Source organism: Anthonomus grandis, chromosome 15 (assembly GCF_022605725.1).
Source record: "Anthonomus grandis grandis chromosome 15, icAntGran1.3, whole genome shotgun sequence".
Lineage (NCBI taxonomy): Eukaryota > Metazoa > Arthropoda > Insecta > Coleoptera > Curculionidae > Anthonomus > Anthonomus grandis.
In genome coordinates, this window is record NC_065560.1 from 17,288,091 (window position 1) to 17,314,726 (window position 26,636).

The 26,636-nt window shown below is 30.0% G+C and overlaps 1 long non-coding RNA gene across 1 annotated transcript; it reads left to right on the forward strand.

The window, feature by feature from the left end:
- The first annotated feature begins 427 nt into the window (after positions 1-427).
- LOC126745259 (uncharacterized) lies at positions 428-24,196 on the forward strand. Its single transcript, XR_007663485.1, has 2 exons — positions 428-569; positions 23,902-24,196. It is a non-coding gene; the product is annotated as an uncharacterized LOC126745259 (long non-coding RNA).
- Positions 24,197-26,636: the final 2,440 nt, after the last annotated feature.

The following is a 26,636-nucleotide window of genomic DNA, read 5'->3' on the forward strand; positions in this document are numbered from 1 at the left end:
TATGAAAAGAGATGAAAATTTAGATCCGATAAAAAAATAGCATATTTGAATTTTAAAGTGCAAAAAAATATTTAAGAATGGTAAATGATGTCTGTACTTTAAAAAACTGCTATATCCATTACCAAGGATTTTTTAAGAAAAAACCAGTTTGAATTGATAACAATATTTGTATTTGTTTTTATCATTTATTCTTTGGGATTTAAATATTATTCTTTTTAACATGCTGAAATACCCAGAATCCTACTCCCAGCCGTTTCTGTAATTTGTAAGAGTGATCTAGTAAAGATTTTCTTTTTAAAACATTTATTTTTATGAGAAATACTTTGGCCACACTAGAAAACTAAAAGAGCCTACTTACATACAAGAACATAATGAACAGAATTGTTCAAATAAATAAAAAAAATATTTTTAAATTGCGACCATCTGTGTTAGTCGCAATTTAAACTTTGTTGTCTCTACAACAATGAAATCATCAATATTAATATTTGGCTTTTGTATTTTGGTGTTTGTGTATACTATAGAAAATTATCCATTGGATGAAAATGGTTTAATGAATATTTCCAAAATAGGTAAAACTTATTTTTCATATGTATTATCATTATCTCATAAAAAAATGATTTGCAATTTAGTACAAATCATATATTTAATAATAATAATAATTAATATTATTATTATTATTAAACTAAATATTATTAAATAATTAATATTATTATTATTATTAAACGAACTGACCAAATACCTGGAAAGCATAACCTGTTGGTCTTACAGAAGTTAGTTGCGCTGGGTACTGCACATATAATACGGAAGATAGTATGTGTGCAGTGCTCTAATAACACTGTAGGAAAAAGGACTACCAAAATAGTCTAAAAAGGTGCACGGTTTGCGCTCGGTGGTGTCTTAAATTAGCCATAGATCAAACATCTATGTAGAAACCGGAAATAAATATATTACAAATAAAATTATACAAAACGCATCCTAAAACACAAAGTGCCAAATGAGAATTGTAGAATGTGGTGTGTATCCTGAAACAATACAGCATATAGTGTCAGCCTGCACTTAGCTTGCACCGAAGTATTATCTTGGCTACACAATCATCCATCAGCAGATTTGTATTGAAGAAACCTAAATAACATTAGTTACTATAAGTATTCACCACCTATCTATTGGGACATAAATATAATTAGAATATAGATGGCGCGCGAGTAGAGTGGTTTATGGTCTGGAACTGCTGCAATTATTACTCGAAAATACATTTAGATCATACATAAATATATATATTTGAGTTCTACAACCAGTTTAACAAACAGTACATTAGTGAATATAGAGAAAATTCATTATACCACGAAGATTTCTTGTAAATATGTTTAGAAATACCTAAAGCCCCACATAAGCCGCCATTATGGGTCTGTCGTCTAAAGATATTCGCGAAACTAAAAGAACAATAAAAAACATTTGTTGATTGTTGTCTTCAAGAAATCGCAGATAAAGTGTTGCTATTGTTGGAAAAGAAGAAGAACTAGAAGAGAAGCTGCAAGTACAAAAACAAAATATAGAACAACTTCAGGTCGAGTTTCAAAGCTAGAAAGAAAAAGTCAGTGTCTTTTAAAGTCATGTAAAGAACAACTATAAATCGCGAGAAATCAAAATACACTTATTAAAATTACAAAAATTATTATCGGTATAAAAACCAAAAAAAAAAATGAAGAGATGTTTGCGAAAGTTATTGACCTGTTTCAACAAAAACCAAAAATATAATAAACAAAACGAGATAGTAAAGTACCAACGCATACCTGGAAAACTTACAGGCGACCGTCTACCCGCAAATCTAGTGCAGTTTTCAAATTATTTGCTCGCATATCAAGATTAAAAAATCGACAATTATTAAAAGATTCAGAGGCACTTCCAAATAATTTTTTCTTCCAACAAATTGGATTTTTTCCTGCCCCAACCCTCAAATTCCTTTTCTGAGCCTTTTCTTACCCCTTTGCTGCGTTGGCGATAACGTGGATTTAAGACTAAAATTTTGTGAAAGTATCAAGACCAGTTCCATGTCATCCTTCACACAGGCTGACTGGGTGAAGGATGACGCGATCATGGTCGTTCTTTTCTATACTTTTCTATACTTTGGAACCCCCGTATGTATCGTGGGAGAAGCGTCTCCGTGCATTTCTGCATGAAATTGGGAAATAGTCATCTATATTCGGTATATGGTTTAGAGCCAGGCACAACCCGACCACCACCTAATAAGCCGGTAAATTGATCTTATTTCTACGACGAACTGCAGTTCGCCGAGACGTGACCGCAGAATTTTGGTCAGGATGACTGCAAAAAGTCACAAAAGTTGGGTACGGCCGCTCTTAAGGAACAGAAACCAAAACCAAGAAGGCTAGATAAGAGATATTCGTATCTATCTAACGTACTTGCGTCGTGAACTATTTAAAAATGTCATGGAAATACATACAAAAAATAGTACGTAGGTATTGGTTAAATGGAAAAATTTACGTTAAAAAAATAATAATGTGCATCGTATCTCTAGTAAAACAGATTAAGTTTAATATAAATATTCAAAAATAGAACCAAGTGCTACTTTAAAAAATATTTAAAATTACCAAAGTTAGAATCATTGCTGCTAAATAATAAAAGTAAATAATAAGTAATTAAAATTTATTATCACTTGTTCACAAAAAATGGTTCCTCTTAGCGTATCCTATATACTATAGAAAAATTATTATTCATTACACTCAGTACATTATGTATCTTCGTAAAAAAAATAACAAAAATTAAAAAATTATTTGTTAGAAATGGATTGGGTAACACAGGGAAAAAAACACCTAATAACTTTTTTCCTTTTAACAAGATAAACTAATGAAATTTGGTAGAAATTGTGATAAGAGCATACATATTTAGTTTTTTACCGTTACTTCCTATTTAACTGGAGGTGACAGAAACTTTCTTATTTTAAATTAGACACTTGGTATATTATTACGTATTTCGATAGAAAACAATATTCTGAGAATAATTATACTAGATTTGCTACTTTTTATTTTATACTTCTAGAAAAAAAAAAATTTTAATTTAAAATAAAGTGCCATGAATCTCTTAAAAGTTTTAATTTTTCATCAAGTAATCACGGAAAAATAGTTTCCATTGCAATTTATGACTTTAGGCATTTAATTAATAAGATTAGATAGAAGGCTTTTCTAATATTTGAAATGTTTATTGACTGTATTTGTGAAAAACTGCATTTCAAAAGTGGTTGTTTATAATAACGTACTATTAAAAAAAATTAAGTGAAATACCAAAATTATTGGTTTGGAAATATTAAATAGGCGTGTAAAAGATTCAAGTAATAAAGCTCAATGAATATAATTTTTTGGTTATTACTTGATGGAAAATTAAAATTGTAAAAAAACCGGAAGTGATGAAAAATAACAGAAGATGTCAGAAGATGCTCTTATTATTATTTTATCGATATACTAATTTTTATTAGTTTATCTTGAAAAGTAAAAACGTTTTTATATATATTATTAGTATATATATTATAAATTGTTCCTTTTTTCCTGTGTCAGTTGGTATACAGACTCAAGATGGGTAAGCTTTTTTTTATTATGTATAAATTGTGTTTATTCCTTATTATTTAAATTACAATCAGGTAGTAAGCTTTGTTTTTTTGTCCTATCAAGACAAAAAAAGAATGAAATACAAATATAAGAAAACATTAAATTACCTTCTTTCTTATGGTCTAAAATTATGTTGCGTGATTATAGGAGACTATGGCTAATAATCTCTTGGGTCGGCGACTGGATGAAAATAAAAGTTTACCAAGAGAATATGATTGGAAAAATATTAAAAGCAATTTTGGTACTTTTTCTTGATTCTTTCTTTTTATTCTTAATTCTATTGGTCTTCTAAATGTTCGTTATGTGAATGCTGCTTTCGGTGATCTTGTGAACTCTATTTGTAAATATGATTTTGACATTTATCGCCTAAATGAATCCTGGCCAAATGAGTGGATTTCTCTGTTTGATGAGTCTGTTTTACAAAGGAGGATTTTCTTGGGTGTGTTTATTGCCGGTATGACTTTGTAATCCTGGCTAAAGATAATAACATTAGCTATTTAGATAATAGTCTGCGAGATTAAAAAACGTTGTAAAAACATTTCAATTTAACAAAATATAAGAGATCTAACTAGAACAAATTTAGGAAGAAATGAACACAGCTTAATTGATATGATTATTTCTAGCGATTCCTTTAACATTATAGAATCTGGTTCTTTAACTGTTTTCCAATCCATCACTATAGCTTAGCTTTTTCATCATTTTTAAGACCTGCATTTTCTAGTTCCACTAAAATAATTAATTACACGAACTATAAAAATATAAACTTTCAAAATTTGTTAAGAAATGGCCAAAATTGTAACTGGGAATATACGAAAGTCATAGACGAGAAAGTAGGTATTTTTAATAACTTATAATATTATATAATAATATTATAATAATTAGTATTTTAAGCAGATATGCACCCCTCAAAGTAAAATTATTTAAAGAGAAACAGTTTAAGAGAGATAAAACCATTTTTACCTTGGTTAACCGAAAACATCAAATTACTAATCAAGTTAAGAGACGAAATACACAAAGAATTTTAGAACTCGAAATAAAAGAGGCCTAGCTTATTACCGTCAACTTCAAAACTTTACTACGCATGCTTTGGCAACAGAAACAATATTATACTTCAGAACACTATCACAAAAAAAGGCTAAGAAATTTTAGATTTCTACAAAAAAGCTAAATATCATACATAACACACATATATATACACAGATATACCTGACCAGCTTAAGAACGCAAACGAAGTACATAATTTTTACAGAATTGACAATATATTACTTCTCAAGAACTTATTGAATTTTATAATAATAATAAATTAATGGAAGAAATACTATATTTTAGTTTTATAAATGAAATATTATCATTAGATTTACATTACATAAAATATTTACATTGATTAATTGTTTAATTACTAAGACATGTATATAAAAAAAATTCTGGTAGTCTGGAAAAAAGCTATAGATAATCCACTAACTAAACACATGATTTATTTCGAACACCTGTTAAAAACTGTTTTTTACCGATTTTTGACAGGTGACAAAAATAAGTTAAGCCTGCAGGGATAATATCTCATACAATGTGTTAAAAAGTCGTCAACCTATTAAACTAAACCTGTTATCTAAATTTAATTGTTATAATATTTTAGATAATTCTTATATATTTATTTCATGCAGTGTTTAAACCCTTCTGTACATTTATTAATTAAATCCAACTTATATATTTAATACAATCGAATAAGTTCTTAGCCTATATATTTTAAGAAATAAAACAAAAACAACATTACATGATAACTATAAGGTCAAGGGTACGCAGATAAAGGACGCACACTAAGTAAAATAAAATGAGCTTATATTTTAAAACGATTTGTAAATAAAATGAAAAATAAATGAAAGAGATTTTGTCGAGTATAGCAATCGAGCCATAGATCCTTATGTTAGAACTAAGTAGTGCCTGAGGCTACCTCGAGTTGGTCTAGCCCAGTTATTACTTTAGAACCCAACAAACTTTTTTTCGGGTTTTTACCGTTTTATGGCGTAGAAACAGACTACGTGATGGTAAAAGTTTTTGAAATGAAAACCTACAAACGATTGTGGAAAAGTGACTCGAATTTTGTGAAACTCATTAACGTCAAGGGCCTCCACGAAAGCTGTCCATGAAGAGCGCTTTTAAAGATAAACCCCCTAAAAGTGAGGTTTTCATGTGCTCGAGATCTTTTTCACTGAAATTGCCATATCATCAAATAAAATTAATCCGGTTTTACAGATTAATGTAAGTTCTGTTATATGCCTTATACGCCATAAAAGATTTTTTGGATATTGAATTTCTAAATATTTCAAAATTTCAGTAATTTCTTTAGTATTCAAAATTTCGAGATCTAGACTTTCTTAATGGGCAAAAGTTAACGTGCGCAATCATTTTTCTAGGTGAGAGTGCATATTTTTAATTTGTAAAATTTGAGTTTGCACTGGTATTGTTTAACATATTTACGTTAGCTTTAATTTTCTTAGAGTTCTCATTTATTATATTTACATTTTTCTGGAATCTAGCAGTTACATGACCGACGAATGAACTTATATGAATGATACATAAGTTCATTAATCTTATGCATCTTGCTTTTGAAAACTTGCAAGTGTTTATATTTTCTAAGTCATTATTGTCCAAATTACCGGTAAATAATTTTATGTAGCTTCCAAGAAAGTTTACTAATTCGCGTTTTTTGCGAGATAAGGAGTAAATGAACTTAGTTTCTCATAAGAATCATATGTGTTATTTAATTCCTTATTTGCCTGTAGGAAAAGAGATTTTATGGTATTATTATATCTATTTGTAAAATAATTAAATATATAGGGGTTACAAGTTAATTCTGCTAGAGTAAACCTAATGCTAGTTATATTAAAATATACATAAGTATGATGGTAATGGTTTAGGACCATTGTAGATGCTATATTCTCAATATAGAATCCATCATTCAGTAGGGAATCTACTTGTAGATGGTTGATTTTGAGAATTTGGTTTAGGCTGTGAAAGTAAAGGATTTTTCCTTAATCTCTTAATTTTTCTAAAATGACCTGTTACTTGTTTTTTCTTAGAAAGCCCAGTAAAAGTATTGTTTTTGACAGATTGAAGTTTAGTCGGTATAAATTATGGGTTCCTTTTATTCCTATAGGGATTTTTTCTATAGTTAGTTTGACCTTCAGATAGTTCAGAAATAGGACTTGTTTCTTTATTTTGTTTTTTTGTATTTTTGGACTGGGTTTAATGGGTCTGTTTAAACACGTTTTGGTGAAATGGTAAGTTTCTTTTTTGGAACAATCCAGACAGAAGCAGAGTAAGGAGAAATAGACGGCCTAATTATTTTATTATCCAGAAGTTTTTGAATTTGTTTGTGTATTTCTGGTAGCATGGGTGGTGGGTGACAAAAAGATATTGTATATATAGGGCGGTCATTTGTTGTATGGATGTAATGTTTAGTTTGGCTAGTAAAAGTTAGGTCAGAATCTTCAGAGTACATTACATCTTTAAACTCTTGGCCTAAGGGCCACTATATCGTTTCTCTTTGATTAACTTCTAAATCGTTTAAATGATTTAAGCGTGACTAGTTCTGAATATTAAAGGATATGTTGTTTGTAGGTGCATCAATTATTTCAAAATGACCTTGGGGAATAACTCTCATTCTTTAATCAAATTTGATGTTATGGCTAGTAAGTGGCTTTGGAATTCTATAGAATCCATTTTTAACCGTTATTAGGCTATCCGGAATTGCCACTTGATTGTTAATTTGAAAAGAGGGCAGAATAGCATCTCCGCTTTCAAGATTTACAGGGATAGTAAGGGCATTGCTATTTAAATTTTCAATTGGTCTAAGAAGAGGTTTATTATAATCTAATGAAAATTGTAATTTTTTATTTCCATGAAGTGTAAGACATCTATTTTAATAGTCTAAAATAGCATTTTGATTTTTTAGATCTTTGGTTCCTATGAATGCGTCAAAATGTGTGTACCAATTAAGAACACGCATTTTTAGGGGTAAATTAATTCCAATTTCTTGTAGAAAAGGAATTTTAATATAGCAATTTTCACAATACGTTTTTCTGTATGCCGTGACTTTCAAAGGTACAAGTTTGCAGCATTAGGATCCATTATTAATTCAGATGGTCCGGAGTCAATTAAAACTGTTATTTGTATTTTTGGCAAAAAGAAGTAGGGTAGTTCTACCTTTTCGGCAATATTGTTTAGGTTGATGGATCTATAAAGGCTATTTTGAAAAAAAATAAATTTTCTGAATTTGGATTAATTGAAAACACAGGAGGCTTAAGAAATTCCTTGTGCATTATAGGAATGTCATGTTGCTCAGTGTCATACAATTCTTCATCGTAATACTCATCTAAATGTTGGAGTGCCAACGGGTCATGATTTGTCTGGAGATTTGTCAATTCCTGAGACAAGAAGTTTCTAGGAACGGAGGGTTGAAAATGATTTTGATAGGGTCTATTTTGTACTTGCTGGTGCATACGTGAGGGTCCAGCGGATTGTACAGACATGGGGATTGGTTTTGGCAAAAGTCTTGTCAAATACATTTTTGGGTTTTTTAAAAACTTGTGAATTCGTTGGAAAATTTTGTTTTACGGGCCTGGGCTGTACGTAGACTGGTAGAGAGGGAAATGGTTGTTTAAAACTAGTTTGTTGTTGAGAATTCTGATATTTTTGATTAAATTGTCTGGTATTCTGACTAAGCTAAGGAATAGAATTCATATTTGCATTTTGATATGGATTGTATGGTTTTTGAGTAATTTGATTTTTAAGATTAATTTGTGATTCAATTAAATTGTAATTAGTTGCTTGTACAAGTGCAGCATCTAAATTGATAAGATTTTCAATACGTAACATAGTTTTTAAGGATTCGGGGATATTTGACATTAGTACGATGACAGCAGTTTTTTTAGCTTGAGTTGTTAATATTAATTTTGAATTGTTATCTATATTTTGGCTTTGGATTTTACAATTTATTCTTTGTATTTATTTTTATCTTTGTACAAAATCTAGTAAATTTTAATTTCTATCTTTATTAATATAATTTAACTGTTGCTTAAAGCTACTTTAATTTCATCCCAAGTTTTAAGATCAGGTCTACTCATCAAAAAATCCCGGGAATTATCTACCAATTTAGATTGTATAACGCTTAACACTTACTTTTTCTGAATTTTCTCATCATCATAATAGAGATCGTGAAATTCAGTAATAGAAAAAATAAATGATTCTAAATGTTCTGTATTGCCAGAGAACGTTGGGGAAATATTTGCAAAAGAACGCAATACATATTGTTGACAGTAATATAACTACTTAATGGAAAATGTTCAATATTTACTTGTTCTTCTTCAATAGAAGATAGATAACTAGAATTTTCTCTAGTTTCTCCGTCAGACCTAGAAGAGTCAATATTTAAATCAGATTATAAATGGCTTAATCTTAAATTACTTTTACTTTTATAAGATTCTAATTTCTCTAAAAGTGAAGTATTTTAAGATTTTTTGCTTTTAAGCCTAGTTTTTTCTATTGGAAATCTAGACGCTTTTAAAGAAATTTTCAGGATTAACAGACATTCTTAGGCAATTGATCTCAATGATTACCAATAGAGAGATAAATGGAAAGACAGCATCAAGTTCTTGTAGTTGTATAGTGCTTAAGGTATTAAAATACACCAAATCTCAACGAAAATCGATAGAGATACTTGTAGCACTATCCTGTTCGCAACTCTAATTATAAACTCAAATCAGCAGAATGCCTTTTAAAAAAGTTTTATGTAAAAAACAAGCTTAAAACTAGTACATTAAGTTAGAGCTGTATGATTATAATTAATTTTACAATTATGTAAAAACCTCCTAACAAAGAATAAATTAAAATACTCTGATGCTGCTTATGCTGCAAAATGGATGCTTAGATGTGCTATAATAGGAATGGGATGCTCATAACTCGCCGACTTAACAGGTTGTGGGGCCCAAACGTTGACGTTCCCGATGATGCGGACTAAAACAGTGCTGTTCAAGTAAATGTAGCATCCTTTTTTCCAAAAGGAAATTCCTTTCGAGATAAACGAGCTTAAGGATAATATTTTTTTTTCAAAAAAATAAGTCAATTCTTACAGATTTTTTTTTCTAAGAATTGTTCTTTTATTTATTTGTTTCCACTATTTAAAAACCCAATCATTTAGGTTTAAATAGAGGTATTATTCATAACGTTAGGTAATATAAAGAGTGAGGTGTGTTATAAATATGAACTTCTTTTGGAACCTTTTTTTCTATTTTTCTTAATAACTCTTTATTCGCCGCACCTAGAGATTTCAAACTTTTTAATAACTTTTTAAAACTTATTTTTTGACAACCTTTAATAACAAACCTAAAAACAAATTAATCTACATCCTTCAACTTAGAGCAGTTTTTGCTGTACACCTTTTTGTGACTTTGAAGCTTAATACTGGCATACCTATGACACGTACGAAAGCATTTTTTTCCTTAGACAACCGGAACTTATCTGGCTATAATCCACTAAGAGCCGTTTTTCTTTGAATGTACTTCAAAGAAAAACGGTCCAGCACCCAATGTAAAAGCATATGGACGATGTCACAATCAAATCGCACATGGCCAGATGACGTATCCGCGTGGGTATTTAAGCAAATAGCAGCTTCATCTTGTAGTACTCGTATGAAAAATTTTGTCATAGAGCTCATGTACTACTTTTTAAATGAAAATTAATTGAAGAGAATATTTGAAAAATTAATGATTTTGGGCCCGGATTTCATTCCGAAATCGAAAAACGCAAAGAAATAGGTTTTCCATTCATTTTAGAGTCAAATTGATAATAACCTTCTCTAAAGGTACCCGACAGTAGCACATAATCGAAGAATAAAAAGTTTTAATTTAGTTTTCCATAGGCCTCTAGGTAATTCGATATTTATGTTTAATGTTTTTTTTCCAATTCTATGATATCTAGAATCAATTTGTTTTAACGTACGAATACCTCGTAATATTTTCCATAAACTTTATTTAAAACAAAAAGTTGTCAGACTTATAGTTTATTTTAAAAAAATATAAAAACCATTTTTCCAACATTTCTCATGGTTTCTTTTTAATTTTGGACCAAAAGAAATTATTTTTCTTGCATTTTTTTGTGAAAATTATCAGTTTGGGGCTTACGTTAAATGCTTCCAGTAACCAATTTATTTTTTTTTGCTTTTTCACAGTTTTATTAATATCCCGGCTTCTATAGCTGCCATTCAATTCGTTGATGGTTTATTTTATTCCTAATCTTTTTCAATCAATTCTTTTTATATTTTATTATAAATATTTGCTTAAATAAAAATAAAAATAACAAAAAAACTGACCTAAAAATCCTTTTGTCCTATCTTAATACACAGACTATTATTTAACCTAATCTTTTCTCTTGAATCGTGAAAAATTTTGTCATTAAGTTTTTTTAATACTTTAAATGGGTTTTAGCAGCAAAAAGAAATTTTAAATTCTCATTTTGAACTCGGATTTTGTTCCAAAATCGAAAAATACAAAGAAATAAGTTTTCCATTCATTTTAGAGATAAACTTAAGACAATCTTTTTTAAAAGTACTCTGAATTAGTACATGATAAAATAATAAGAAAAAAATTATTTTTCCATAGGGCTCTTGATAATTTGATATTTATGCTTAGTGTTTTTTTCCATTTTCTCCGATTCTGTGATAGCTAGAATCGATTAGTTTTGACGCGCGGATGCCTCGTAATATTTTCCATAACTTTTATACAAGATAAAAAGTTTTTAGAGTTATAGTTTATTTACAAAATAATACAACTCTTTCTTTTTTCTAATTTTTTGATTTTGGACCAAAAAAATGTTTTTCTTGGTTTTTTTCCGTAGGCATTGTCAATTTAGAGCTTACATTAAAATTTGTAATCAACCAATTTGGAAAAAAATAGTACCATGGAAAAACGAGTTTTTGTTTGTTTTTTAATTCACATTGTTACTAATATCTTGGCTTTTATAGCTTCTATTCAATTCCTGGATGGATTTTTCTATTCGTTTTTTTTTCTAATTATATTTTATAAATCTCTTCATCGTTTATCTGCATAACAGCTTTTATCTGCATATTAGAATCATTTCGCCATAGCCACTAACGTTATCCCGTACTATAGTAAACTTATTGATGGAAAGTCTGTTTCACTATATTTATCCTAGATGTCGCTAGAGTATCCAAATCAATATTTTTAGCATCTGACTTATTCTCTTCAGCTCCTGCTCTAGTGATTCTAATCTATGTTTTGAACAATTGGCAGATTATTTTCGGTTTAGTGTTAGTGATATTTAATAGAACAGGAAAGTAGTGATTATAATGAAACTTTTCTAAACATTAACTAACTAATACAGATCTTTTTTGTCTATTATTTAAATTCTGCCATATGGCAAAAGTAAGGTTTGATTTTTAAATTCGGTCCCTACAGGATTATACTTTTTAGTCATACATTATGTGGAATAGTTATGATATTCAACTGCATTTGCTATGAAACCACACCTCATAGATATTATAATCCTTATATCTGTGGTGATTATCATCTAAATCATTGATAATTTGCTTTATTTATACGAGTAACTTGAAATCGGAGCGTATTGTAACACCTTACGGTTCTCTAAAGCATGACATTTAGAAATATGTAATATTTAAACATAAATGATATATGGATATATTGATATATTCTTATATATTCATGAAATTTATTCATGTATTTAATACATCATAAAGCAATTTCTTTTCTAGCCGTATTTAATATTGCTGATTTTTTTCCAAGTACTTAAAAGGAAAAAATTGGGCACAGGACAATGCCTACGCTAAGGTTTGAATTCAGAGCCTTACGAAGCTACGTCGGGTTTTTGTCACACTGCATTTTTAGAGCACCCCATGGATAATTGTAAAGTATTCTTTTTTGGAATACTAACAAAATTTAAGAACATTTCTACTGCTCCCCAGATACTAACGTAAACGCAAAGCGTCTTATTTTACTTTAGGGGGCGTAATAGGGCCTAGTTACCGGATCTCTGTCGTCTAATTTTTCTCTCGTGATTATATTTTCGGATCTTAAAAAAATATAAAAACGCAAGATCTTACATCAGAATCGGTTAAAAACTGGTCAAAGTATTATTTATTCTTTGCCGCTCACGCCTCCTATTCGATTTGGCGATTCGTTGCAATATACTTTTTGTGGTTTGCTATTATTGGCTGCTCAGAATGGCTTTCATCTTCGTCAGGACTGGTAAATACTTGTCAGATTTACGACGGTAATGACGTAAGGTTATTTGAAATTGAATTTGAATGAATTAAGCTTATTTAATCTAAATATAACCAGATCAATTATCATCAAAGCAACTTAAAAATTTACTTAAGTTTATTATTAGTTTCTTATTAGTTTTAAAATAGGTTCATTTTCTTATGAGACATTGGCATTAAAATTCTTGCAGCAACTCAAATTATTTCAAATGAAATTATAGAATAGTTACTTGATTTATTGTTTATTCACACTATGAAAATAAATGAAAAATTTTTCATCATCTACAGTACAAGTGTCATTTTTATCATGTATAAATAAAATATTTTTTTATTCTGCTCTATGGATTTAAATATTGTCAGAACAAATAAAGAAATGGATGAAAGAAGATAGTCAGAGAAAGAAAACAAAAAAAATTACGCAACTACTTTCGCTAAATTATATCTTTCACAATTTTCGAGATCTCAGTGATCACCCTCGAGTTTGGGACATCTTATGTACTGAGAAAGTTCCAGTTTAAGTTACCTTACGCCTTAGAATTTTTTATGTTTAAAAAAGGTTTGTAAGGAAATGGCGCAATAACATGGTGGATGGCGCATCACATAAGGCGCAATCGTAAAAATTGGAACCTTTTTTACCTCATAGGAATAAAATATAGTTTACGTAACTGTATATTAAAAAGGGCTCAATTATGAAAGTTTTAAAACCGTAATACGGTAATTTTTTATACTGCTTAATGTCACAGAATAAAAAGTCTTAAATTGTTAGAAAAAATTATCAAGAACTAATAAAAGAGTTTTCTTCTATGATTCAATGAAGTACTACCATAACTTTCGAAAAGTTTTACAATTTATAATCACAATTTAACAATATATAACCTATACAAATATTTTATGATAATCCAACTACCTTTTATTAAACATTTGCTATATAATTCGGTGTTGAAGAATGAAAACAGATATATCTACATAATTTTAATAACGCCCTAAATAAAACATGTTATCGTTTAGTAATTTTTGGATTAAATATTTTTGTAATTGACTCCTACTAATATACATATTAAAGCAAATATGAAAATATTATAATTTTTCAAACAGTTACTCTATTTACACAGCTCAAAATATCGCTCGAATTTACAGAAACCCAAAAATTAAGGCATTCAATAAAATAAATTGAAATCTTTGGTGAGAAGTCTGGTGACCTGCCGCTATTCGCGTGACTGAGTGATAAACCACCAGTGGCGCTAACGATATTTCTCCGAAGCTAAGCCATTCGATTCAAAGATACACATCTCTTGAAAGTACCGAAAAAAAATACCCCACGTATAGTATAGTTATCATTTTCTTTTATAAACCTTATTTTAAGGTACGATATTTTCGACAAATAAATCGGAAAATAGAATATGGGTAGCAAAAGTTGGTTTATTTCCATAACTTCACAGTTTATATTTTTATTATACAGGAATGTGTCTTCCATTACCTTTGTGTGAATTTGACATTGCATTGAATTTTAATTTGAAATTGCTTCCCAAGATATTGATATTGAAAGATGGCGCTTGACTATTCAAGCGTCTTGTCATAGACAAGACGTGGTGTTTGTCACTCTTCAAAAATCCTCCTAATTAGTAGTTTTAAAGGTTTTTTTTTAATATATAAGTGATATTAGGGGTAAAGAGTAACCTCTTTTGACGACTGACCTGTTTTTGTGTAGTGTGTTCTGTTTTGTGCCAGTTTTCTTGGTTTTTTAGCCAACATCGCTTCCCGCCAAAATATGGGTTTGTCAACAACTGACGTAAGAGAGATAAAATCCATTATCTCTAGTGTTTTTCACGATAAATTTCTATCGGATGTTGCAGAAAAAGTAACAGCATTAATAGGACAAAAGTTCGAAAAACAGCTCGAATCCCAAAACAAAGAAATATTAACCCTAAAAACTGGATTACGTCAGCTATAGGACGAAAACAATCAACTCCGGTCCCAGATAGAGAATCAAGAACAAATCATGCGCAGCAACAATATTCGGATTTTTGGTTTAAAAGCTGAACAACACGAAAACATCCGAGAAAATGTGTTATCCCTGCTAAATAATAAACTTAATTTACATATGCTACAGAATTTCGCAAAGAATTCCTGGCCGTAAACCGCCAGCAGTGCTTGTGAGATTTTCAAGTGATGATGTTCGATCGGCGGTACTTAAAAATAGAAAAATGCTTAAAAACACTGGTTTCTTTCATTAAAGAAGATCTGACTAAGACACGGCTGACTTTATTAAATCAAGCAACGGACCTTTTTTCTAACAAATGTGCGTGGGTGTCAAATGGCAACATTTATGTCAAAGCAAGTGATGGTTCCGTTCATCGTGTGAGTTCTGAACGTGATTTAGTGGGGCTAAAAAATAGCCGTGAAAAGGACTAATACATGTGAATAAAATGACAGGTACTTTCGTAATTATTTGATTGCTCAAAACTCTTGTTCTTGGATAACTTTGCGACAAACTAACTTCCTAAATTTCTTAGTTACCTTTTTTTTTCTTTTAACTCTTTTTTTTATAATCTTTGTTACATATAGTTTTTTTTCTCCATAACATCTCCTCAAACGCACTATTTAAGTTTTTTTTTCTTTTATTTTTGTTTTTACTTATTTACACAGGTTCTAATATATACATTAATTTATGACCTTGGTAAAGGTTTCACGTATAAACTGTAGGTCGCTGTTGGCTCATTTTGATGATTTTTCTGCGGAATACTGTTTAGAGGATTTTAACCTTATTGCAATTACAGAGTCATGGCTGACTCGCGATATTGATAGTGATGCTGTACGCCCTAATTACCAACTAATAAGAAATGATCGACAAAATTATAGAGGTGGCGGAATTGTTGCCTTTGTTCAGAGCAGATTAACTTATGAAATTCTTTTGTCTGAAATGTAGGAATTTTTAGAAAGCCTTTGGTTAAAAATTAATATTGATGGTGAACCGCATATTTTTGGAATAATTTATAGACTTCCAAATTCTAATATTCAAAGTTTTTTCTTAACATTAGAGGAAACACTAATTGATATGTTTTCTAGTTTTAACCATATAACCTGCCTCGGGGACTTTAATATTGATGTTTCAAAAGCTTATGACAACCATGCACGCCAATTAATATCTTTGTGTGAGACTTTTAATCTAAAGCAGGTTATAGCTGGGCCGACTCGTATTTTTAATGGCACCAGCTCTATTATCGACCTTATTTTTACTAATTAGCTAAATATTTTAGAGAATGGCATTATTAACTCTACATTTTCCGATCACTTTGGCATTTTCTTTGAATTTAGTGGTATGGTGCCGGAAGTGCTTCCTAAAGTCGTGACCTATAGACCCCTAAAAAATATAAACTTAGATAACTTCCAGGCCGATCTAGAGGCCATTCCATTTCATCTTATATATGATTATCAATCTATTGACGACAAAGTAAAATTTTTAAATACCAACCTAATAAAATTGTTTGATACCCATGCTCCTGTTAAAACATTTACAGTGCAAAAAAAGAGAAACTCTCCTTGGTTAACAGACAATATAAAACTTCTTCAAAAACTAAGAGATAAAGCGCTAAAAGATTTCAAAACAAGTAAATTGCCTGCAAAGTGGGAGTATTACAAGCAACTTAGGAACTATACCACCACAGCCGTTAGAGCAGAAAAAAAATCTTTTTATAGGAACTGTACATATGGGGAAAAATTGAGTGAATTAAGAAAAATATTAACTTGTAAGCAAAAACAGATTCCTGGAGCTTTTAAGAATCCCAATAATTTCAACAATTATGTTGACAGCAGTAAGGTACCTAGCAGCGATAATAGTCAGGAAATAATTAATTTTTATAAAAATAATTCCCTGTCCGTTTCAAATTTATTTTTATTTCGCACAGTGAGTTATAATGATATATGTTCTATTTTATTTAGCATTAAATTCAAAGCATTTGGTATCGACAATCTTAATATAACATTAATTCATATGTGCTGCCCTTTTATAATACCTTTTATATTGCATATAATTAATAAATCCATTGAAAGCAGCTATTTTCCCAAATGTTGGAAAGAGACCTTTGTGATGCCATTTCCAAAGGTAAATAATCCAACAAATTTTAATCTGTTTGGATCCATTAGTATACTGCCTACATTTTCAAAAATTCTTGAAAGAATCTTAGACACTCAAATTCGAAATTTTTCAAATGCTAATGATATCTTGCCCTCTAAACAGTCTGGGTTTAGAAAGAACTTCAGTTGTGCTTCAGCAATGGCGGATGTTATTGATGACATCATGAAATCTAGGGACGATGGTATGATTTCTGCCCTTGTTCTATTGGACTATACGAAAGCCTTTGATTTTGTTAATCTCGAAATTTTAAAGTCTATATTTCACTATATAGGTTTTTCTGATAAAGCTATTAATTTCATTAATTCTTATTTAAGCGGTAGGGTGCAGCGAGTCAAGATAGAGAAAAATGTATCTGAACCCTTGGAAGTTGATAATGGCGTGCCTCAGGGTGGTATTTTAGGACCATTATTTTTTATTATTTGTACTTTTAGATTTTATTTTTATTTAAAAAACTGCCTTTACCATTTTTATGCTGACGATGCTCAGTTGTATTACTCTTTTCTGCCAGAAGATGCTAAAAATGCGGAAGCAAAAATTAATCCAGACTTACAAGCCATATGTGATATTTCTTCAAAGCATTTTTTAAAATTAAATCCTTTGTCTGTCGTCTGTAATGTTTATTGGTAATAAGCAAAAAAATAACCATATTTTAAACAGCAACACTATTAATATTAAGATGGGTGATGCTAATATTCCTGTTGTAGATAATTGCAAAAGTTTGGGCTTAATAGTGGATAGTGATTTGCGATTTCATCAACACGTTTCTAATATTCTAAAAAAGGGTATTTTGCTTTAAAATTAATTTACTTGCATAGGCATTATCTAACTGAAGATATTAAAAAAATCTTGTGGGACTCTTAAGTACTGTCACAATGCAATTATTGCGATGTTGTTTACGGTTGGTGCCTAGACTATAATGACAGGTGCCGATTGCAAAAGCTTCAGAACTCATGTATTCGCCTAATTTTTGGCATACGCAGACATAATCGCGTTTCCCATAGACTTTCCGAGCTGGGGTGGTTAAATATGCAAAATCGTAGGGTTGCTCATTCACTTACTTTTTTTTACAAAATTCTTAAATACCGCAGTCCACCTTACCTATACTTTAAGATTACTTTTAGAAATAATGTTCACCATTTGGCCTTAAGAAGAAATACAATTCATATTCCAAGACATAAGACTCAATTATTTAAAAGATCCTTTTCCTATAATTTTGCATATCAGATGAACGCTTTGGGCAGAAATTTTGAGTTGGGTTTGGTGTCTGTTCAGACTTTTCGCAGGGGAATGATGGTGCGTCTGATGAGTCAGCAGCTGTCTGCGTAAAATATTGAAGGGTCAATATTATTAGTTTGGGTATGGGTGGAGACTGAAAATTTGTGTTTAGTGTGGGTAGCTAATGTACGTGTTTTTCTTTTTTTTTTCTGAGAGGTACTATGTTAATGCTAATGTTCTAAATTTTTTGGGTAGGTGTGTATAATTAAACTTAGTCTGTTACAAGCGTTTCTAAATTTTTTTTCTAGTTAGTTTTTTAAAGTTTTGGCCACAATATTAAAGACCAGGATCTGCCTTGGCAGAATTCTGAATTTGTCGGCCTTTTATTTGCATAAAATAATAAATGTGTATTTCTTTCTCTTTTTTTATGTAGTTATGTTGAGTTTGCAAATAAAAAATATTATTATTATTATTATTATTATTATTATTAATCCTTGCATATCAACGACTAGTCTCCTGAATTAGCTAAGTTAGCTCTCCTGTCCTTAGTGTTAATCAATGCTCTATGTTTAAAGATAATTTAGAAAAATTATGTATTGTAAAATTTAGAGAAATAAGTTATTTATTGAAATGATTGGAAAGTTACTAATAATTGCTATAGATCTTATTGGGTGTAACTCCGAATGCTATTCTTGAAAATGGAATTTTCAAAATCTACAGAAGAACGGTAGCAAACTTATGTGAATTTGTTGACATATTTATTTAATATTTCGCAGTATATTAATCGCTTTCATATACATTTTCGCGTTCATACACGTTATCGCGGTATATCCTAATATTTAATCGATATATCGCGGACAATTTGATACGTTTAACACTTTACTAATATTCGTTGGATGCCAAGAAATTAAAATTAAAATATATGAAAAATATTTTAATTTTAATTTGTAAAAAAAAAAAGGTAAAAAATAATTAAATGTCGGCTGATCTCAGCAACGGTGTTACACCTTGTAACTGTTATATGTAAGTCAAAGTTAATAGTTAAAAATAACCCTGAAATTAATTAAGACTGGAGGAGTTACATCCCCAGTATTACTAAGGTTAACATATTATACTTATTATGTATACATTATTATGTATACCACTCCATCATTCTTAAATATGGAAAGGTATTCATATAAGTAAACACTATTGCGTAAAAACTTATTTATTTAATTGAAAATATTTCTTTATCTCATTTGTAACTAATTTTACATAAATAATCTAATTTTGTAAATAATATATAAGAATTCAAGGAATTTAAGGAATTTAAAATATGACTAAAGAGCAAAAGAAATATTATTCGTCATTTCTAATTGATAAATATCAATGGCAAAAGAATAAAAAGATGTAATACCATAAAAATAGAAGACCCATGTCTTAATTAGTGAGAAGTTGGGAACGATTTTCAGTTGAAATTAAAAAAAAACACATAATTTCTATTACTTTTATGCTGTATTTGAATTACTGTAGCTATACAGCTAACAAAAAATAAGTCGAGTGTCATTGGTCTTTATAGAAACTTGTAAACCTAGGTGTAACTCAATGGAAGTAAGTTAAATTCAAGTTTAAAGTAAAATGATCTAAGAGCATCCATGGATTTTATTATGGTTGTAATATAGATTATTTTAAAAAGCTAAACCATAAACAATTAAAGTTACAGCTTTAATAAATGACACATTTTTATTAATAATAATTTAATTTTACATACACCAAGCAAAATACAAGGAAAAATAATGCCTGCAAAATAAACTCCCAGGAAATATTGTGTAAATGTATTCAACAGCACAGTGAAAAAAAACATCGAGAATGATTGTTTTGGGACGGACCCGCTAATATGACACACTTATGATGATATAATATCACTTATGCACAATAACGAGTTTACCCCTATGAAAAAATGTATGCCATGTTTAGTTTATATATGATATTGCTTTTTTCTTTTTGCTGTAAACATTTGCTCACACTGCATTAGATTAAAAGCGGCATATCATTTTGCGGCTGTCTACGTTACTTGGTTTAACTTCTTACGATGTGTTTTTACTTAAAGACTATTATCTATCCAAAATAACTATATACTTATACAAACATGTACTGCCTCCTCCATCATCCATTTATGTTAACCACTGAGAGGAGGCTTCATAATCTATTTGGGATTTAGTAATTTAGTAACAACTGAGAGTAGGGTTTATTGCACGTTTTTCAGTTTTTGTTCATTGTACTAATCACCATTGAATTTTAAAATAAAACTGTGATAAAACAATATTAATTAAAGACAGAATGATTTTTTTCTTTCTTAGTCCTTACAAAACTTGAGCCAATTCTCCGCCGCTAATAATAAATAACGGTGTTATTAAGCCCGGTGATAATATAATATCGTAGGTTCAAGTAAATAAGGGAAATCTTGAATAAAGGGGAGGAGAAAGTAAACTCAAAGTCCAAGTCTCATAATCAAGCGTCTATTTAAGGGTTACGCGTTTCGCCGCATTAGGGCATCATCAGACCTAAGTAAAATTAACAAAATTAAATAATATGGAGCAGAACGCTAATTAACAGAAAAGACATACCTATAATAATATATAACTACAAAAAACTGCACACTGACTCACACTAACACAAAAATAAAATAAGTTTATACCATCGTGTATCGTTATTGACTAAAATATGAATTATAAAACGCCAAATATCACATCCAGTAAATTCTTTACATATTATTTTATAAAGAATGAAAACAAATACAATTATGAAAGAAAAAAATATACAAAAAGGTTATTCAAAAAACACAGGGATCGAACCAGAGACCATTGGATCTAAAGTCCGAAGCATATAACTTATCGCCAAACCGGGGTAATGATGTAGCATGCGAGTAATTACATTATATGAGACAAGATTAAAATTTTTTATTGGAGATTATTGAAAATTAGATTAGGTTCGAAATTGAAGATATCATTGACACAATTTAATATTGGGCTTCTTTTAGCTCTTGTAATCTCCAGCTTTTCGAGGAGATCTAGTTTTTTACCCTTTCCACACTCATGTAATATAGTTACATCATCCGACACCGAAAAGTTATGACCAGTCGATAAAAGGTGATTTGCAAAGGCTGACTTTGTTTCTTTAATATCGGTGTCCTTACAATTGTTGAAAAGACTTATATGTTCTTTTACCCTAGTGGAAATTCTTCTACCAGACTGACCAACATACACAGCGGAACACTCACCACAATTCAAAGAATACACCCCAGATTTTAAAGTTTGCTCCATTTTATCCTTTGTGTTTATCAAGTGCTTTTTCAAAGTGTTTGCAGTTTTAAAAGCTATTGAAAGATTAAGATTATTTTTAAAGAGTTTTGCAAGTTGGAGAGATATTGAACCAAAAAATGTTAAAGATCTGAATTTGTTAAGATTTAACGAATTGGAGTGTAAGATGTGGTAGGAGAATTTATATTTATTCATGTATACGAAAAAAAGTTTATTTATGGTAGAAAGTGGAAAACCGTTATTAACTGCAAGCTGCTTTATTATGTTAAATTCTTTATAAAAAGATTCCTTGGATAGAGGAAGGGTAAACATCCTATATAATAAAGAGTTAAATGAAGCAAACTTGTGGGTATGTGGTGAGTTAGAAGTGAATTGTATGATGTTGTCAGTTGTGGATGGTTTCCTGTATATATCGAATTCGACTTTATTATTATTCCTGGTTAACAAGAGGTCTAAGAAAGGTAAACTTTTGTTGTGCTCCTTTTCTAAGGTAAATAAAATTCTACTATGTAGACTGTTTGTAAAATTTAAGAAGGTGGACAATTGATCGTCATTGCCTCCCCAAACAATACAAATATCATCCACATATCGTTTATATGCTATTATATGATCGGCGAAAGAACTGTTCATAATTTTGCACTCCAAGTTGTTCATAAACACTTCACTTAAAAAAGGGGAAAGGCATGATCCCATGGCTAAGCCAGCCTTCTGTGTATACATTTTGCCATTGAATTTAAAAAAGTTTTGGTCTAAAACAGTTTTTAGTAGGCAAATTAAGTCTAAAGAAATCAGCCTGGGTAGATTAGAATTTCCCAGTAAAGATTCCATTAGTTCAATGCAGTCAGTGGGTGGTATACTGGGAAAAAGATTTTTCACATCTAAGGAAATTAACATTGCATTGTCTGGTATATATATGCCTTTTAAAAAATTAGCAAATTCGACGGAATTCTTAGTGGAAAAACAACTTCGAAAGCCTGTTACCTCTCTCAAAACCCCATTCAACCATGAAGAAAGTTTATAGCAAGGAGAATCCACAAAAGATACCACTGGTCTAACTGGCTGTCCTTCTTTATGAACTTTAGGTAGCCCGTAAAGGAGAGGAGTTTTAGGGTTCATAGGATAAAGAGCCTCCTTTCTAATATTAAAAAACTCCAAGGTTAATAAAGATCTATCGAGAACACCCTTCATTTTTGTAAAAAATGAAGTTGTGGGATCCCTAGTCAAAGGTTGAAACTCATCGGTATCGAGAAAATCCACAACCCTATTCACATAATCTGTGCGTTTCATAATGACTAAGCAAGATCCTTTATCGGCCTTAGTGACAATCAAGTCATGTTGTTCAATTTTAGTTTTTAAGGATTTTAAGTGCTTACCATTATAATTAAAAGTTTTGTTTTTGTCCAATTTAGAATTTAAGAGAGAAATAATATTTGCTCTAAGGATATTTTTGTTGGTAATATCTGTAGTTTGTAAGATATTTTCAGCCTCGACGGCTAGCGTTTCTCTAATTTTTAAATCAACTTTATGCGAAAAATTAAATTTTAAGTTATGACTTAGAATATTTTCTTCATGGGCTGAAAATGAAACGTCAGATAAATTCAAAAATCTTTTGTGAAAATCAAAATATGAATTACCACCCAAGTTCTGTCTAAATTCAGGTAAATTACGTTGTTTTAATTGTGTCAACTTGGACGATTTAAGGTTGGAAATTTTCTTACCCAATCTCCCAAAAGTTTCAGATCCAAATGACTCCACTTCGTCCCTAAATTTTAAATCCAAAATACAAAATTCTAAAAAAGATAATACAAAAGTTAGAGTCAAATAAAGAAATTTAAGCTTAGAATTAACGGTATTTAGATTTCTGTAATGATTTTTTATTTCTTCTTTAATCCAAATAATCTGAGCTTTCTTTACCGCTGCAGTAGAAGCCCTTGTGTGTGCTTTGCATCTGATGTTTATAAATTTTGGAACTAGTTGAAATAGTAAACATTGCTGAAGAAACCAAATTTTCAGCAGTAAACTTTTCCGTGCAATTAGGTTCTTCCTGTAGGTTCCGATGAGTGTCGCCTGACTGGCATTACGTAATTCAAAATAATCATCCATCATTCCCAAAGAGACTTAAGTATATGAATAAAGGGGAGGAGAACTAATTTACTATTTCAACTAATTATTTTGAATTAAGGGAAATCTTGTCAGTCCTCTCTCGCCACTGCACTCTCATAACTTGTATAACCTGAATTTCTGATATAAGTTATTTTTAAAATTATTTAGTTATTTTTATGTTTTTTATTTTAGGTGTTTTTTTAAGTTAAAAACCATTTATCCATAATAAACTTTTAGAGTTCCTGCACCATCAATATGAAAGTTCAAATTTCACAAGATACAACATCAGAGAAAGAGATGACCACCAGGCAAGAATACAAAATATTTTCCAAACAAGATTTTCAAGTGAAAAACCACATACTTCAAAAAACGGTACTGATGATACCCTAATTAGAGTGTATAGTCGTAAATGTAAATGTAAAAAGGGCTACATTTGTGATCGATATGGCAAATGCAAAGAGGACTGGAGTTAGCAACAAAACAAATTGTTAAAAGTATTTTTAAATTAAATAAATATAAAATTTAACAACTTTACATATTTATTAATAGTACCAGAATCCCTACCTTCATCGTGTTTCTCGAAAGTAGATCCCACCATTATCTTTAAGTTTTTAAGTAAAAGTATTAAATATAAAAAGGATACTTATCCCGACTGTCCCGATGTCGAAGCTATTTTATTTTAGACCTTTGTGGGAACCACCGGTTGTTAGAATATGTTGAAATATATGGTTGTCGTCAGTATTGCACATAGTCTTGCAGCTCTGGTTTTCCGGCATTTGCAGAAAATGTACGGAAAAATTAGTCAAATTTATCCACACAATTCTCAAAATGGTAAAACAATTAATGTGCTATTCTATAAACGATTGATTAATCATCTTATCGGAGTATTACCTAAAACTATGTTTGGCGATGTTCAGGTTATCAACGTTGCAACGAAGTTACAAGATTTTGTTTTTATTCTATATAGATATAGGTAGCTCAGGCGGTATTTTATCAGAGAATTTAGATAGTTTTGAGCTACAGAGCATTGGCTAAAAATAAAATGCTGTAGTTACACAAGATTAGAAGAACCAGGTCTTAACTAGTGAAATGAAAAGTTGAATACCAAAAAAAAAACATATCCTTTCCAGTGCTTTGTACCATACTTTAACTAAAATACTTCCGCTACTCAACTGACACTATAAAAACTTGTAAACCTTAGGGTAAAGCGTAAGCGCAAAAACTCAAATTTGAAGTACCAACATCATCATCATAAAAGGAATAGTTATCTTTATTTTGTAAAACTATGTTCTATATACTTTATGGAGAAGGATTTGATATGGAAAGATTGCTAATAGCGCAAGTTAAAATTGATGGGATTTGGAATTAAGATGCCAAGTGTATCGCAGCTTTCATTGCTGTCTGGTTTTGTGTGAAACACTTACATAAAGGCTTAGTAATTCTAGCAAACAAAAATAACATATGTGTGAAATCATGTAATGTAAAAAACTTGTGTTTAAATACATTTAATAAAAAACTTTGCTTAACAAGTTTTTCTATTTCATTCATGACTTTGTAAAACTCAACTATAATTTTAGTATTGCAAAATTTAGGTAGGTGCCAAAATATATCAAAATTATATGATAATAATTTTATGGTATATTTGTGTTGACTTAGATAAAGAGCTGCACAAATTTTAAAGAAATCAGATGAGATCACATGATTTCTCAGATTCATTGTAAGGGAATTAACATTTTTTATAAAGAACTACTAAAATGATGTAATAGTGGAGAAGAAGTATATACTTAGCAGATGAGTGAAACTATATAAAATTTACGTAAGGTTGTCATTCTCCCTCTCTTAGATTAAAGACATTTTGCAATAAAATGCAAAACATTTTTAAACTAATGTTTAATTCATTTCGACTATTGTAAAAGCCATAATCAGATACAGAAATATAAAAAATACATCATGTGATGTATCTGATGATGGCTATTATAATAGATGAAATGCATTATACATTAGATGGATGTATGAAGATCGACAAGCTTGCATCTTAAACATGATATATATTTATTTTTTTACAAGATATTAATAGAGCAATTATGGTTCGCCTGTACCACATTTTTCTTTTTAAATATTTTATTTCCAAGGAGTTATATTTTAACTGTAATCTGTAAACATATACCATAAACAATTAAATTTGATCTGGAAAAAAAAAACAGATTTAGCTAAACGGCATAATCACAATATTGTATCTGAGAATTAATTATTACAAGTAATAAAATGTATATTTATATGTAGAACCACCGATATTTTATATGAATCCAAAAAATGGTGTAAGAAATCTTCAATATTACTGGGATGGAGCATACAATTGAGGCTTTCAGTTTCTTCGCCTTTTCTTATTTTGATTGCCCTTTCATGTTAAATAAACATACTAAGGCGGTGAATTTAATTTTAAATTTTTCCAAATAAGTAGGGTCTAAAGTAATTTCAGGCGCAAACGATTGCGAGGGAATGAATTCGAAGGAATGAATTCGAGGGAATGCATCTTTTTTTTTTACCCTTTTTAGGAAAAATTCTCAGAGGCTTGGAAATTTTTGCGAAGTCTTTCATAAATATGTGGTAACAACCAAGAGTTTTAACATAAATCATTTCAAGTTTTTTGGAGATTATGGAAACGGAAATTTGTTTGTCACATAAATTTTATCACAGGATTTGGTTTGGTTTTACTCCTTCGGGGGTCATAACGTGTCCTACATATTAAGCCTCCTTTACCAGAAATTCAAATTGATCTAATTGGATCTTAATATTGGATTCACACCGCTTGTTAAAGACTTGCTTTCAGTGAGAAATATGTTCTGTTAGATATTTACTAAATATTACAATGTAGTCTAAATAGACCTGTGCAGATTTCATTCCAGAGACATCTCAAATATTGTATATTCATTACTCTTTGAAATATTCAGGAGGCATTTTTAAGTTCAAAT